Here is a 14321-nt window from a genome sequence, read left to right as displayed (position 1 = left end):
GCCCCCGAGGGTGGCCAATGTACTGGCTGGGCCCCAGGGTGCCGATAGGACTCTTTTAGTCCCTGCACAAATGTCCCACCAGGAGGTCAATTTTCCGGCTCTCGGCACAGGACCCCACCAGAACAGCCGATGGTCTCAGGGGACAGCCATGCCACCCCCTGGTGTGGATTCTGGGTGGGCAGTGGGTCTGGGAGGGAGCCCCCCATCAAGTGCGTTCAGACTCGAGACCTGGGCAGCGGCCGGCAGAAACATCTGTGGGGCCTGTGCCCTCACAGACACCCAGCCCGCGGCCGGCGGTGCTCTCGGAACCCCCGCAGCAGTGAGGCTCGACCCAGCTCCACTGGAACCCTCAGCTCATGGCTGGCACAGTGTCACAGGACGGGCCTGAGGGGGGCCCCCAGGCAGGGACCCCCTAAGCTGGTGATACTCCCACCAGCACACACAGAAACCCCCATCCACGCTGTCCCCTCGCCATGTCCACTCTCACCCTCACACGCCCACACTCAGCCCCACACTCACACACGCTCCCAAACCTTGAACACACACTTCCCTAGAGCACACAAACGCACACGGAACACACACTGCCCGTATTCCTCCTCTGGCGCACAAACATACACACAACCTTATCCGCACACACACAGTCTCAAACTCAGGCACAACCCACATTCAGACACATACATAGGTACACTCTAACACACACACACACACAGACACACACATCCTCACCCACATCCACACAGTCTCAAACTCAGGCACAACCCACATTCAGACACATACATAGGTACACCCTAACACACACACACACACACACACATCCTCACCCACATCCACACAGTCTCAAACTCAGGCACTGCCCACATTCAGACACACAGGCACACACACACACACATACACACACACTCAGCCTCATCCACACCGACAGAGTCTCAGAATCAGGCACTATCCACATTCAGACACACACAGGCACACACACACACAGTTGTACACTGCTGCTGTAACTTCAGGTGGACCCTCTGTCTTCGTGCCTCGGCTGCCCCTCAAGTGGTCTAACACAAACTTTCCTCTCACAGCCAAGGAGCAGGTTCAGGAGCCCAGGTCCAGGTCAGGGTGCCCGGCTGGGGCCAAGCGCCACCTGGTGTTCAAGGGGAGAAACTGAAAACCACAGTGGCCGGGTGCCAACCACCTGTCCGTGTGTGTGGTTCCCAGGGCACGGGGCCACCTCCTACACCCAGACCTGCTACCATGTTCAGATTTCAATCCCATGTGCCTCAGGCCCCGGGGCCCAGTCCTTGGCCCAGCTGAGAGAAGGAAGTGATACATTCTCCAGTCTAGACGCCAGTCTCCACTCAGCCCTGCTCGCCGGGTCCACACACCCCTCCCCTCCAGTGCCCCCCTTCCCCAGGTATCACTGTGCCTAAGTCAGCCAGCGGGGGCAGAACTTGGGTTTTGTGTTCAGAGAAACCGTCCATGAGGCACGAGCACCTCCCACATGGACGCCTCATGGAGCTGCTCCGGCCTGCGGGTCTGGGACCATGAGCGTTCTCAGGGCTCTTGGGGGAAGGAGGCGGGTCTAATGGGGTTGGGGGCTCCTTTCTTTCCATGCCACCTTGAGCTGTTCTTTTTTCCCCCAGAGAGAGGGCTTCTACATTGAAGATGAGCTGCATGGACTTAAAGGCAAGTCAAATACCAGTGGGAAGGGGCGTGGATGTGCTGAAGCTCCTAAACGTCTCCATTTTCCAAAGCAGGAGGGGCCCCATGTCCTTTTCAGGAAAATTCATCCACTCCCTGGCCTGGGTGCAGATGTCTCTGTGCCCAGAGACCTGACAAAGCGGTGAGCCTCTGCTCCCACCACTGGCTGGGCTCCGTGTGGGACGCACCGTCCTCGTCCAGGCAGCGGGCTCGGAAAGAGGCCACCCTCGGCGGGATGCCTGTCCCCCAGATCTGGCATTTCCAGGTCCTCAATTTCCTCCGCTGGGACTCCTGATTCCTCCAGTCGGTCTTTGGTCAGGTGCAATGACCCACAGTGGTCTGAGGCCTGCAGAGGCCTTCTCCAGCAGGCATCTGGTCGACCAGCTCCCTCATTTCCTTGTTCCCCAGTTGGAAACCAGCCATGCATGGGGAAGCGGCCAGATCCCGGAGATGCCCCCTGCCTGGCTGTGCCTCAGTGCTCTAGAACTTAGTTGATATGGAGGCTCACGACCTCGCCAGCTGTGAAAAGTTTGGCAGTAGATACAGGTTTCCAAATGTGCGATGACCAAAAATTAATTTGAAATCAAACATGTTATGGACCCAAGGCGTTTCTGGCTGTGCTCCCCATAGCATTTCTTGGATGAAAAGTTTACAAAGTCCCGTGTCACACCTGTGTTTTTTCAACCTTCTTATGCCTCTGGACAGACCCTCCTCTGCAGACTGGTGGTTCCAAGTGCTTTACTTCCTGTTCTACCTTTCTGGTTCCCAGACCGGCCATTTGCAAGACCACTGGAAAGCACCCCTTACGTCCCAAGCTGAAGGTTACTGGGAATGTGCTACCTGCTGGTGAGGCAGGAAGTCAGGTGGGGTGGCAGAAGGAGTGTGAGAAGTTGGCACTACATTCTCAGGAAGAAATAAAACCTAGATAGGCTTTAAGAAGTTTCTCTGTCACTAACTGAAAGTAGCCTAATAGCATGAAGGCTGGACCCATTTTATGGACATAGGAACTGAGGCTGATGAGACTCTCACTGCTGCCAGCTCCAATTCAGAGAACGTTGAAGCCTCAGAGAGGAAATGCTCCAAACAGACTAAAGGCTGTGATAAGAACATCTACCCCGAGTTCCAAGCTCTTCCCTTGACAAGCCCTAGCAAAGGACCCTTTCTGGGGGGCCTGGGCACACTGGGTGGTGCTCAAGGCTTATTCCTGGCTCTGAGCTCTGACATCACTGAGACCCTAGGACAATGGGATCCCTGGCAGGACTGGGGGGCCATTATCTGGTGCTGGAGATTGAACCCAGGTCTGCAGTGTGCAAGGCAAGTGCCTTATGCACATGTTATCTCTCCAGCTCTGCATATAAAACCATATAACAAAGCCCCACAGGGGGCAGTTTGAGAGCACCATCTGTAGCACTTTTGTCCCACTGTGCATCAACTTGCTCGAGCGGGCACCAGTAACGTCTCTATTATGAGACTTGTTGTTACTGTTTTTGGCATATAGAATACGCCATGGGGAGCTTGCCAGGCTCTACCGTGCAGGCAGGATACTCTCGGTAGCTTGCTGGTCTCTCCGAGACGGACGGAGGAATTGAACCCGGGTTGGCCCTGCGCAAGGCAAATGCCCTACCCACTGTGCTATCACTCCAGTCCTGAGAAAACCTATCACATCAACTTTACAAAGGCGAACAGTATATTTCCCCATTCTGGGTTCACTTGCATTTCCATTTGGGATGTGTAATTCTTTTCCTTTACTTTATGGGGGGCCTTCCACTCTTTTCCCTCTGAAGAGGCTCATGTCATCTCTTAAACCTGTTGGTCTCTCTCCTTCCTCTCCACCTCTAATGAAGACTGTTCCACTCCATTTCTTGCCTCCTCCTGAAATTCCCTTCTGTGAGGGACTGTGACAGACCCTTAGAGAACCCGAACGGAGGTTAGGGCTGGTTTTCCTTTTCGCACAGAGAGCAATTCCTCCCTCCAGCCTGAGTTCTGCGGCTCCCCAGGAAATCAAGCGGAAGGAATAATTTCCCACGCCGTGTAGGTGACATGGGACTCGCGAACAACCTGGTGATTGCTGGGCGCAATTAGTGGGATGCGATGTCCACGCTGTGGAGGCGCCTGCGGCAGCCTGCCTCAGTCCGGACTCTCACGGGCATCTTCCCGGCGACCGCGTGGGTAGAGAGGAAGGTGGTGGACTCGACTCTGGAGGGCGTTATGTCTCTCGCTCCCTCCTTCACCTCAGCCACCTGCAACACCGGGCTGAGTGCCAAGCCCGCTCCGAAGGGCTGGAGTCTTTAAGTCTTTGTTAACCCTCACCAAGACAATTCTTATGCTTCAAAAAAGCACAAGAGAGAAAGTCAGCCAGGGCCAGGGGAGTCCTCTTTTATGAGGCTCTTGTCTCCGGGGGCTGACGTGTGCAGGGAGGTTTTTGTTGCGGGAACTACACTAGGGAATCGGATGCATTGGGAATGACAGCCAGACACAGACCCGGGCTCAGGCGCTGCAGGCACCTTGGCAACACTCAGCAGGCGCTCGGGCCGGGGCCGCAGGGTCATTCCGAGGGAGCGCTTGGCTCCAAAGCTCAGCTTTGTCTTGGAGGCAGTAGGGCGGGGGAAGGCATTCGTCTGAAGGGGGGGGCTGGGGGCACAGGGGCTGTGGAGGGATGCTCAGAAGCATCCTTGAGTGCTGGGCGCAGTGGGAGCTGAAAGGGAAGCCCGCCAAGGTCGCCTAGGGTGCTGCGCGTGAGGTGGGGGCTGAACAATGCCTATGGGTCAGAGGTCTCGGCCCCCGACCTGGGGACTTGGCATTTCCTCTGCAGGTAAGAGGAGAAAAGGCTGTGAGCTGTGTTAGAGCCCCACTGCAGTCACTAGGGGGCGTTGCTGAGCTGGGAAATGGGCTGTGGTGAGCACCACCCCTGGGGAGCTCCTGGCCAGGCCAGCCTGAACCTTTCTAGCGGGGCAGCAGTGAAGAGAGTCCAACGGAGGAGCTCAGGAGCCTGAGTTCTCGGGGGGGGGGGGGGGGAAGCTCTAGGCTCAGGGCCTTCCCACCTCTGTGACCCTGGGCAGGTTACTTAAATCCGCAGTCTCTCAGTTTCTTCATCTGTGAAATGGGACCGTCTTCTCTTTCTTCACCCCTGTGTTCGCTGGCCATGGTTCCAAGGGTGTGCTCCTTTCATTGTTGCTCATGGATGATTTTAACTTATAATGAAGATTTTTTTTGGGGGGAGGGGTAACTTTTGAGATTACTAAACTGAATAAAGTCTAGTCAGCGTCACTGTGAGGAACCGAGTCCAGGGTGTATGCCGGGAAGAGGGTCTTGCATGGTCCAGAGGGGGCTCAGCAATTTGCCCACCCGAGAGTGTGCAGCACAGTTAGGCTTATGCTTTAACAATGGAAGGAAAACCTGAAACCCCTCTCTTTGATAGACTGAGCAGCCCGGGACAGCCCTGGCCCCACTCCCAACTCAAAAGTGAAGCCAACGGCCTGGTGCTGAGATGCTGGCGGGATACGGAGGAGCCAGAGGAGAAAGAGAGCTCCCGCCCCCGCCCCTCCACCTCTGAGGCCATAGCCGAGGCCACAAACACATCCAGGGGTGCTGGTGCCCCGGAAGCACACCTCTCATCCCACAGCCGAGGAGCACGGACAGGAACAGCCTCCAGCGACCTGGACAGAGCTGCCGACCCGGAGTGGGGTGGCCACTGACTTGGCTCCAGGCCAGAGCTGGAGGCGACTCCTGTTCCCGCCTGTGCCCCTGTGTGCCCCAGCTGCCCTCGAAGGACCACACCGGAGATGGAGGTTGGTAAGAGGGAGGGGCGGGTCCAGAGGGTGAAAATGCAACGAAATCACTCGACGCTGGTTTCCATCAGGAAGACGAACCTGTGACACAGGCGCAAGCCTTTCACTTTATTTCTTGCTTTTTTCATTCTATTTTCTGTATTCTTTTCTAATGCTTGTCAGTAGAAACGTGTATTTTACATAACCAACCACCACCATGTTGATTAAAAGTACACCATCATCTTACTTTGAATTATTCCCCCCCCCCACTTTCAACAACTTAAAAAAAATGATTGAATCACCATGAAATGCAGAGTTAAAAAGCTGTTCAAGGTCGGGTTTTAGTCATACAGTGTTCTAACATCCATTGCTCTAACAGTGTACATTAATAATGCCCAACAGGAGAGAGAGGCGGGGAGAGAGAGGGGGGGAGAGAGAGAGAGAGGGAGAGAGAGAGAGTCAGCCATAGAGATATGCTGGGAGGAGGGTAGTGGGGAGTCACAAGATGGATCACTAATCAGTCATTTGCACTTGAAAAGCACAAACCTCCCCCCCCACCCCACCCCTGCCCCCAGGGCTCTTTTGGTGCACCTGCTAACTAATTTTTTTTTTCTTTTTGGGTCACACTCAGCAATACTCAGGGGTTACTCCTGGCTCGGCACTCAGGAATTACTCCTGACGGTGCCTGGGGGACCATACGGGATGCCGGACCGGCCGCTTACAAGGCTGATGCTGTACTTTTGCTCCGCCCGTGCAAACTAAGTTTACTGGCAGCTTTCTGTGAGTTCTTCAGCATCCGACCGAGTCTGCTGCTGAGTCCTCAGGAACGGGCTGTGGGCCCAAGGGGTCACAGCTTTGCCACCGGCAGAGGCAGAGGGATCCAGGGACACGGGGGCTCCTGCTTGCTCAGCCCATCTCCCCGTCCTGAGAGGCTGGAACGGATGCCTCTCAGAGGAACGGAAGTGTGCCTGCTCGGCTGGCGGGGAGAGGCCAGGACCTGATGGAGAGCTGCTCCCGGCCCCGGTCTGGCCGCCTCCAGGAGTGCCGGCCATAGACAGCCGGGTGGGCAGAGGGCACTCGTGAGCTCCCGAGGGGGAGCCTGGCCCCGAGAGAGAGAATACCGGCTTGGGGAGATAAGGACGAGGTGCCAGGGAGGTGACCCTTGGCGTCACACAAGTGAACCGGGAGAGCCCGGAAGCTTCTGAACCTCCCTAACTTACCCCTCAGCCATCCCCCACCCCCCTACACCCCCCACTCCCGCGTGATTCTGTTCAAGTCCTGGGGCAGCGGCGGGACGGCTCTGACCCTCCCCAGAGGGGTTTCCTACCCTCCGCAGAGGTCAGAGAATGCACCAACCCTTTTGCTGGGCCGATCCCTCTTTAAAGAGGCTGATGTCTCTGCAGTCATTTTCTGGGCCGGACCCACAACTGCAGGTTAATGGACTCACCACGCAGTTCCCTAAGGCCAGACACTCCTTGATCCCTTGCGGCCAGGGGGGATGCCATTCCTCTCTGCACACAGGAAGCAGAGACTCAGAGACGGAAAGAAGCTTGCCCAAGGTCGCACAGCCAGTGAGTAAGAGAGGGAGAAGGACCCCATGCCTCGTGCTCCTCTCTGATTACCCCCGTACAGACGGAGAGGATGTGGCCGAGGGAAGCCATGGCCCCCGGGCCTGGAGAGGTGGCAGCAGAGGGGACAGGCTGCCTCCCCACTGCACCCGTGCCCCGCCACAGCCCTGCGGGAAGTCCGGCCCTGCCACGTATTCCCGCACCCCTGGGGTCCAGGCCCCGGGCACGGGGAGGGGGAATGGCGGGGGGGCTGAGGGTCAGAGGAAGGAGGGAGGTGGGTGCCCCTTAGGGGCAGTGGCCGAGCAGACCACTCAGGTATGACCTCAGCACAGAGGACTCTTCCCCCTCACCCCTGGGGGTCTCGTGCTTCTCTACCCTGGGCCCAGTGCCCAGGAGGGGACTGGTGACACTCCTGTGTCCCCTGAAATGCCGGGCAACTCTTAGCGGTGCTGGCCCTGCCTGGACACGTGTCACTTGGAGCTGTCAGTCACAGGTCCCGAGGGCCTTGGCAGCCAGGAACCCAGCAGGGGGCTCCACAGCGGGACAGAGCAAGACGCGGGGCGGGGACCTGCCAGGCCACGGCTGGGGCTGCAGCTGACTTCCCCACGGGTCAGAGAGTCCTCGTCCTCCTCCCAGCCACACGGCTCGGAAGTGGCACCAAACCCTGGCGAAGATCAGTCGGTGGGCCCGCACTGCCCACGCTTTGAAACATTCAACTTTAAAAAGTGTGTGTGTGTGTGTGTGTGTGTGTGTGTGTGTGTGTGTGTGCGTGATAGGGATCACAGGCGGCAGGACCACCTCAAATATCAGTGCTGCCAGGATCACACTAGTACACCTGGGACCTGGGGATGTGAACTCGTGGCCGTGTGCTTTGCGGGGTGGCACTGTCCCAGGATCTGCCCTGCCTCTGGGCGCTCAAGCTGACGCCATGGGGAGCCCCCCTGGGGGGTGGACATGGGTCCAGGGCAGGAGGTGAGGAGATGTGGTGTCTGACAGCCATGGGTCGGCGCCCCATGCAATGGGGGTGTTTTCCTGGGCTCCTTGGGACAGGCACGCTGTGGGGAGTTGGGGGTGAAAGGGAGAAGAGCTTCAAGGTGCAGGGGACAGGGAGGCACCGAGACAGAGACGGACGGAGGCGGCTACTGAGTCCGAGAGAGGAGCCTGCGGGAGGGGGGTGGGGCCTGATTCACGGGGCGGGGCCTGATTCGTGGGGGCGGGGCCTGATTCAAGGGGCAGGGCCTGGTTCGTGGGGGCGGGGCCTGGTTCGTGGGGCGGGGCCTGATTCACGGGACGGGGCCTGATTCGTGGGTGTGGGGCCTGATTCACGGGGGTGGGGCCTGATTCGTGGGGGCGGGGCCTGATTCGTGGGGGCGGGGCCTGATTCGTGTGGGCACTCTGGCGGGAACTGAGGAGACAGCCAAGTCTCTGAGTCAGGCTTTCGGGTCAACAATGCGGGATAGTTGGAGGAGCACCCTAGCTCCAGCTAAGTGGAGTCAGAACATTTGGAGGAGCACTTTGGGGGGAGAACCTGAGGCAGCCCCGCTGCCTGATGCACTGAGGGCCAGAGAACCTTCCAGAACCGCTCTCTATCTCTCGGCTAAGGGGACGCCCTCCCTGGACCAGCGGACCCTTTATCCTTTCCTCCGAGTGCCTAAGATCCCGGCCTGGCTGCGGGCTGCACAGCGCCTCCCCCTGACCTTAGAGCCCCCCGAGCCTCCTCCTGGGAGGCGTCCGGTCTGCTCCCGGCTCCAGTCCCTGCGGCTCTCTGGCCCTGGTCTGCCTGTGCAGCCCCAACTCCCAGAGTGTCCAACCCTGCAAAGGTGCCCTCTCAACCTGCAGGCCCTGTGCTCCCCTCTCCGAGCCCCACTCAGGACACCCCAGGTTTCTTTAAGCCTGGAGTCTTCTGGGCTGATCTTCCGGGAGATGAGGAGAGTTTAGCTCTCCAACTCGATACCCGCGCAGTCTCCTTCTCTCTGCCCTCAGCACAATCAGGCTCAGGAGATACAAGCTTCCGGGGGGGCGGGGGGGGGGGGCCCTGAAACTGACACAGTCCCTCTGCCTTCTGCCCACGGCCTGGCTGAGGGGGAGGGAAGTCTGGCTCCTCCTGTTCACTGGGCGCCTCTCTGGACCACAGCTTTCTCAGGGACAAAGCTAATACTCCAGAATGATTAAATTGGGATCAAATGATTCCTAGGTTCCCTTGCGTAATAATAATAGTGGGATTTCTATTGAATAAGCACTGTACACTCTTTACAGGTGACATCTGAGTTTACCCTCATGCAAACCCTTTGACAAACTGTAGCCATGATCCCTGAAAGCACATTCTTCTCATGCAAAACGACATTTTTTTTTTCTTTTGGGGGACCGCATCCAGTGATGCTCAGGGCTTACTCCTGCTTCTCCACTTAAGAATTGCTCCTGGCAGGCTCGGAGGACCATATGGGATGCCCGGGCTTGAACCTGGGTTGTCTGAGAATACCCATAACTGGGTGCCCCTCAAAGAGCTGGCTCCATGCGCAAGGCAAGCGTCCTAACCACTGTACAATCTCTTTGGTCCCAAACTATAGGTATTATGACAGCTGCCATCTCTACCTTAAAAATACGAAGGTGGGGCTGGAGCAATAGCACAGCAGGTAGGATGTTTGCCTTGTACTCGGTCGACCCGGGTTCGATTCCCAGCATCCCATATGGTCCCCTGAGCACAGCCAGGAGTGATTCCTGAGTGCAGAGCCAGGAGTAACCCTGTGCATCGCCGGGTGTGACTCAAAAAGCAAAAAAAAAAAAAAAAAAACGGAGGTGCAGAGCCTTTTCTCAACTTACTGAAGGTTCATGGTTACTCTGGGAGATTACAATGGGAACTTAGGTTCTGGCTCCAGAGTTTCTGCTTTATCGTACAGGGCTTGGAGGAATGGGAGCACCTGGAATTCACCCTCTACTTGAAGAGGTGAGGTGAGCATGTCCATAAATATGGACACTTCACAGCAAAACAAGAAGCAATGCTCTGCAAAGGCATCGTGGCAGTCACAAGCCATATTAGAAAGTCATAGTAATCCAAGCCCTATGATAACAGCGTGAAAAACAGATACAGGGTTATCAGGACAGATCAGAGAGCCTTGGAAGAAACTCACACATACATGATCAAGGGATGATCAACCCACACATTGCACACATCAGAAATTAATTTATGAGGATCAAGACACAAAGGAGAAAAACAGTCTCTCCAGTCTGTGGTGCTGGGAAAACCGGACTTCCAGCTTTATGCCAGGGGGTATAAACATCAACCTCATCTATCTCTCAGCAGCCTTGAGGAACAGGGACTGTTGTGACTCTCACTCTGCACGTGAGAAGACCCAGCCACTGAGGGACAGGTTAAGGAACGTTCTAATCGGTGGCACAGCCAGGACTGGAAGTCAGGACTGCCTGAGACCCGAACTGGGCTTTTGCTCCATGGGCATCCGAGACGCAGGCCTGAGCTGATGTCGGAGCGTGAGGAGAGAAGAACTCATGCCTTCTTCTTTTTTTTTCTTTTTTGGTCACACCCAGCGATGCTCAGGGGTTACTCCTGGCTCTGCACTCAGGAATTACTCCTGGCAGTGCTTGGGGGACCATATGGGATGCCGGGGATCGAACCCAGGTCGGCGGCATGCAAGCCAAACACCCTACCCGCTGTGCTATCGCTCCGGCCCCAAGAACTCATGCCTTCTGACTGGCAACAGGCTCAAAGGCACGTGCCAGCTCAGGGATTCCGACGATGGCTTCTGGTTGCTTTTTCTTTTTACCTTTCATTGGGACTCCCAAATAGTGCTCAGAACATGTGGGGCCACTGCCAGCTGTGTAGGCCCGGTGGTTCAGAATCATGCTGGGGTGGGGAGCATGCAGTGCCAGGATCACACTCGGGGTTCCAGCCTTTGAACCATCTCCTGCCCCTGCACATCCCAGCAGAGAGCCCCACTCTCCGACTCTGGGCTCTGAAGGGACACTCCCCCGGGACGGGACCCCACTGCCCACGGCTCCTGTCTCCACAGCAGCACCCTGCCAGTAACTGGGATGCGCCGCTCGCTGACCTTTAGGGAAAGGCCAGCTTCTCCCCAGGGAGAGGCCAAGCTGCCCCCACCTTTCTAGCCCCCTGCCCCTGCAGCTGTCTCCCGGCCCTGAGGACAGAGTTTTCCTCTTCCCAGGCCTGGGGCTTGGCTCACCTGCTCACAGAACCACACCGATCTGCACCCTGGCCAGAGCGAGGCCCCGCCACAATCACATGCCCTCTGGAAACCCTGGCTCCCTTCACCGCCCGGTGGCCCTGCCCGTATCTCAGAGCTGGCCCAGACACAGGATGCCTGCGATCACTTAGGACTTGCCCACGTGGTCTCTACCCCGGGGCCACCCCACCTGTCCTCTCTCCCTGCAGAAGGCTCCATCTCAGACAATGCCCAAAGGGAGTCCAGGTAAGTCGCCTCATGAAATTCCGGTGAACTCGAACTCAGCCCATTGTCAGAAACTCTCTGCGTCACTAGCTGCAACCCATGCATCATGTTTCATTGTTGCTTTAGAAAGTTAAAGTCAGACCAAGAGTTTATTAGCTCATTCAGCGGAGGACTCAGACCCAGGCGCATCAGGCACCTGCCCTGCGGGGTCTGAGCGAGACGCCCCGTCTTAGGGCAGCGAGGGAAGGATTCGTCTCGTACAGCCAACAGCAAACCAAAGCCGCACAATGAGTTCTAATCAGGGTCCTGGGGTTCCTTTTTAGAGTCTGAAGTGTTGGATGTTCCTAGTTCTGATTCGGAGTGTGGTGTGGCTCTTCATTGAGAGAGGCAAAAATACCAGGGTGGCTAAAGCTCATTTTTCATTTCTGGGGTCACGCCTAGAGGTGTTGAGAGGGGCATGCAGAGGTGAGTGCCAGACTAAGGACCTCACATACGCCGAGTCTACGCACTCCTACTTAGCCACGTTCCTGGTCCATCAAGCATCACCCTGAACCAGCTCTTGAGGTACTTGATACAGTGCTTGTTTGTGTTACCTGACATGCACACTGGTCAGCCACTGACCTGGAACTCACACTGGTCAGCCAATGAGGCGGAGAAGGCATTGCTTTTATCCTTGTCCAGACAGGAGCAGGGCATTTTCCTTGTATGTGGCTTATCCTGGTTTGACGCCTGGCACCTCATCTGGTCCCCCAAGTCCACCAGAGTGATCCCTGAGCACAGAGCCAGGAGTAAGCCCTGAGCATCACTGGGTGTGGCTCAAAGTCCCTCGTCAAATAAAGTAACAGCAACGATAACAACAACAACAACAACAACACAAGAATACTCCCCAAACCAACAAACTGTATCAGCCTGTCTGACCAGGGAGAGGGGTCCTGCAATGGAATTTCAGTCCTCGTGATCTGCAGTTACCAACCAGCTATAGACAGACAGGGTGGAATGGAGACAGTTTGCCTGGTGCACGCTTCTTCTGGTAAGCTATGGCTTGGAGGGAAGGACTTTTGAGACAGTTACAAAACAAAGTTTGGTTCAAATGCACAGATTTGAGAGCACTGAGAAAAGTTGTACTGAAAAGGAAAAGCGAGGACTGGTCGCTAAGCTGCAGCACGGCGGAGCTGTGAGTTCCACGGCATTTAACGGGAGAGGGTGGCCATGGGGCGGCCAGTATCCCCCGGAGTGGGAGGGGCGCGGGGGCCTGAGTCAAGGGTGAGAGCTGCACTGGATGTAGAGGTAAGGAGACTCTCAAGCGAGAGCTGAAGGTCAGGGCTGAGGGAGTCGGGGAAAGGGAGTCCTGTGTGCACAACGTGTGTGAAATAGCGAAGTCTTTAAACCCTGGGCTTGTAGCTCGGCGAGAACCAGAATGGAGAGATAAGGATGAGCATGCCCTGGGCCTGGAGACTGGAGGAGCCAGCTTCCTCACGGGCACCTGATGTGACACCCCAGGACAGGAGTGAGGCCAGGGCCAAGGCAGACGCTGTCCCCTGGCCCCGAGAATGCCAAGTTCTCTCTGCTGATTTCGGCTGGCGGGGGGGAAACGCTTTTCATAATCCCTCTCCACAAAGGCTGTGGCCCTGTGACCCGACTCCCACTCCCGGAACTACAGTCAGTGCCCGCCTGGAGAAATGGATTCTCCTTTATGTTTTATTTAATTTAATGAATTAATTTAGTTACACTGGGGATCCCAGATAACAGGGTTGCCAGGCTCCAGCAGCAGAGCTGCCAGGAGCACTCTGGAGGCATATGGGACACTGGGGATTTGAACTCATGCCCACACGTGGGCAAGGCGGGAGCTCTAAATCTCTGTGCTCGTCCTGCAGCCCGTCCTCTCTGTTTTAATAGGATGCATTAGGTCTTTTCCAACTGGCTCCGGGGACTCTGGCCCAGCCTGCTCAGACACTCAGTCTGCCCCACCATCAATAGGGCACTTGTGTTTTGCTATGAAATTGGGTTTCGTGGCCATTCTATCAGCTTTCTCGGTGCCTGGAATGCACATTCCCTGGGAAGCCCATTGAGTTCCCAGGAGAAAGAACCCAGCCAGTGCGGAGGGTCAAACTAACGAAACTACTGAACACCCGACATTCATATTTGCAGGATAATATCTTTGAAGGAATATATAGGAATGATATATGGGGTTGGGGATCGAACCCAGGACAGCTGTGAATCAGACAAGTGCCTGACTGGCTGTACTATCCCTCTGGCCCCTTGAAGGAATATCTTTTTCAAGAATTAAGTTGTTATGGAGGAACAGGAATTTCTTACTCTTGTTTTCAAAGAGACAGTTCAGAATCTGTCCTTGGGAGGAGCTCTGGGGATATACTCAGATGGACACACGGACACTTTCTGGGGACAGCCTGTGAACTAAAGAGCACTCAAGGCCCTCAGCTAGAGAAAAGAGACCCAAAATAGTAAATGGACAGAGAAGGAAATGGGGGAAGAGAAGAGAAGGCCTGAGGCAGGCAGGAGGGAGCAGTGCGGGGAGCAGGCTTTGCTGAAGGTTGACTAAAAGATGTGGGAGAGTTGTGGAGCACTGAAAAGAGGCTTAGGCAGGGGGTTCAGCAAGTGCAAAAGCCCAGGGGCAGAAACATGTGTGGCAGCAAGCTGAGGGGTAGCAAGTGTGTGAGCACAGAGTGGCAGGCAGAGGTCAGGGAGGGACTGGGCACCTGCAGGCCGTTAGAGGGCTATGAAAGTCCCCAGGAGGGTACCCCACTGACATCTAAAGGGTCACTCTGCTTGCTGGTTGAGAAATCGGTCATGGGAGCTTGCAGCTGGGGAGTCCAGGGGGCAGTAGAACAATATCGGTGGGGTGTGGCTGGACGAAG

General features: G+C 56.2%; 1 protein-coding gene across 8 annotated transcripts in view; it reads right to left on the bottom strand.

Annotated features, from left to right (window-relative positions):
• Nucleotides 1–14321, bottom strand: part of HIVEP3 (HIVEP zinc finger 3) — a 438249-nt gene that overhangs the window by 17650 nt on the left and 406278 nt on the right. The window lies entirely within an intron of this gene.

The sequence above is a fragment of the Sorex araneus genome, chromosome 5 (genome assembly GCF_027595985.1).
Source record: "Sorex araneus isolate mSorAra2 chromosome 5, mSorAra2.pri, whole genome shotgun sequence".
NCBI classification, from domain to species: domain Eukaryota; kingdom Metazoa; phylum Chordata; class Mammalia; order Eulipotyphla; family Soricidae; genus Sorex; species Sorex araneus.
The sequence above is the reverse complement of the archived record's forward strand: the minus strand, read 5'-3'. Positions and strand labels throughout refer to the sequence as shown.